At 46.2% G+C, this 2,254-nt stretch overlaps 1 long non-coding RNA gene across 1 annotated transcript in view; it reads left to right on the top strand.

Annotated features, from left to right (window-relative positions):
* The window catches only part of LOC115032132, a 13,912-nt gene that overhangs the window by 7,926 nt on the left and 3,732 nt on the right, over nucleotides 1-2,254 (top strand). Inside the window, exon 3 of the long non-coding RNA XR_003837765.1 lies at nucleotides 384-585. This is a non-coding gene — a long non-coding RNA (uncharacterized LOC115032132). The remainder of the gene's footprint in view (nucleotides 1-383; nucleotides 586-2,254) is intronic.

Genomic DNA, 2,254 nt, shown 5'->3' with positions numbered 1-2,254 from the left:
AGAAAGAAAGAAAGAAAGAAAGAAAGAAAGAAAGAAAGAAAGAAAGAAAGAAAGAAAGGAAGGAAGGAAGGAAGGAAGGAAGGAAGAAAGAAAGGAAGAAAGCAAGCATGTGGTGGGTAATCAATATTTGCAATGTACGGCATTCTTCTGACATGGTCTCAAGCTGGAAAGCTTTCATATACTCCTTGCATGACTCAGTCACAGTAACTATCAACAGTGCATTACATTACACTAGACCCTACCCATGATCTAATTCCAAGGATACCTTCCCAGGCTATATGAAGCATGCCACTTTAATTTTTTTGAGACAGTCTCACATAGCCCAAGCTGGCCTATGTCGCTGACGATGGATGACCTTGGTTCTCCTGCCCTGGTCTCCGCAGTACTGAGGTTTCAGGTGGAAGGGGCTGGAGAGCAAACCCAGAATTTCTTGCATTTTGGGCAAGAACTCTGCCAACTGGTCTGGCCTCTCGGGCCCAAGGGGTTTCCTACAGTGCACACAGGCTCACTCCTCAGAGCCGGGTCCTTCCGGGGAGAAGAAAAGGCATGCTCTTCTCAGTCAACTTTCTAGAAGCACTTCAGGAAGTAAGTGTGTGTCAGGCGTACATACAAACCTCAGGGGTTCACAACTACTGGAGCACGCAGAAATTCTCCTGTGAGCGATTCACTGGCCTACTTCACTTTTAAAGGAAGGGAAATGGTTTTATGTCTTTGTTTTGAGACAGGGTTCCCCCAGAGAGTCCCCATCCCCTGAGCTCTCAATCCTCCTGCCCTAGTCTCTCAGGTACTGCCCATTCCAAGAGGCACACACCAGCCGAAACATCCAGCCGGGAGAGAAAAGTTTTTAGTGTGGAAACCCCCTAGCCTGAAGAGCCTCAGGGGGTGTGGGCTCCATTCCAGTAAACTCTCAGATGTTTCAGCTTATAAAACTGGAGATCAGTCATGCTCACCCCAGCCAGCCAGCCATGTACTAATTACTAATGGTAGCCAGCTTTTAGGTCCTCTAGATCAAAGAAGTATCCTTCCTCCGGAAAAGCCCAAACTGCCATGGTCACCTGCTGAGGAGTGGGGGGGGGAAGGGGGAGCCAGAAGGAGCCCCGGATCTTCCTGCCATGGTAGCTAATAATCTGCTAGTCTAGCCTTGTAACTCAACGGCAACCTGATGTGGTCATCTAGAAAGCTCATGCTAAAGAAGCAGCAGCCAAGTTACTTTAAAAACGTGTGGTTTCATATGGGCCACAGGCAACCTCGCGGCTGGACCTGCCTGCTAGGCGCTGCTTTTACATGAGACTGATCTAATGCATGGAACACATTAAGATCAGCTTTCTGGGCTGTAGCTTAGTGGGAGAGCTCATGCTGGGCGTGCACACAATTCCACAGCACCAAACCTCCCCACTAACAGCAGACAAGAGCCACGAATATTCCCACCTTGAGTTTTTTTTAATAATTAATTTTTTTATTAGATATTTTCTTTATATACATTTCAAATGCTATCCTGAAAGTTCCCTATACCCTCCCTCCACCCTGCTCCCCTACCCACCCACTCCTGCTTCTTGGCCCTGGCATTCCCCTGTACTGGGGTATATAAAGTTTGCAATACCAAGGGGCCTCTCTTCCCAGTGATGGCAGACTAGGCCATCCTCTGCTACATATGCAGCTAGAGACATGAGCTCTGGGGGTACTGGTTAGTTCATATTGTTGTTCTATTTATAGGATTGCAGAACCCTTCAACTCCTTGGGTGCTTTCTCTAGCTTCTCCATTGGGGACCCTGTGTTCCATCTTATAGATGACTGTGAGCATCCACTTCTGTATTTGCCAGGCACTGGCATAGCCTCATACGAGACAGCTATAACAGGGTCCCTTCAGCAAAATCTTTCTGGCATATGCAATAGTGTCTGGGTTTGGTGGCTGATTATGGGATGGATCTCTGGGTGGGGTAGTCTCTGGATAGTCTATCCTTCGTCTTAGCTCCAAACTTTGTCTCTGTAACTCCTTTCATGGGTATTTTGTTCCCTATTCTAAGGAGGAATGAAGTATCCACCCATTGGTCTTTCCTCTTTTTGATTTTCTTGTGTTTTGCAAATTGTATCTTGGGTGTTCTATGTTTCTGGGCTAATATCTACTTATCAGTGAGTGCATATCTAATGACTTCTTTTGTGATTGGGTTACCTCACTAAGGATGATATCCTCCAGATACATCCATTTGTCCAAAAATTTCATAAATCCATTGTTTTTAATAGCTGAGTAGTACTC

This window comes from Mus caroli, chromosome 10, assembly GCF_900094665.2.
Source record: "Mus caroli chromosome 10, CAROLI_EIJ_v1.1, whole genome shotgun sequence".
Taxonomy (NCBI): Eukaryota; Metazoa; Chordata; class Mammalia; order Rodentia; family Muridae; genus Mus; species Mus caroli.
The sequence above is the reverse complement of the archived record's forward strand: the minus strand, read 5'-3'. Positions and strand labels throughout refer to the sequence as shown.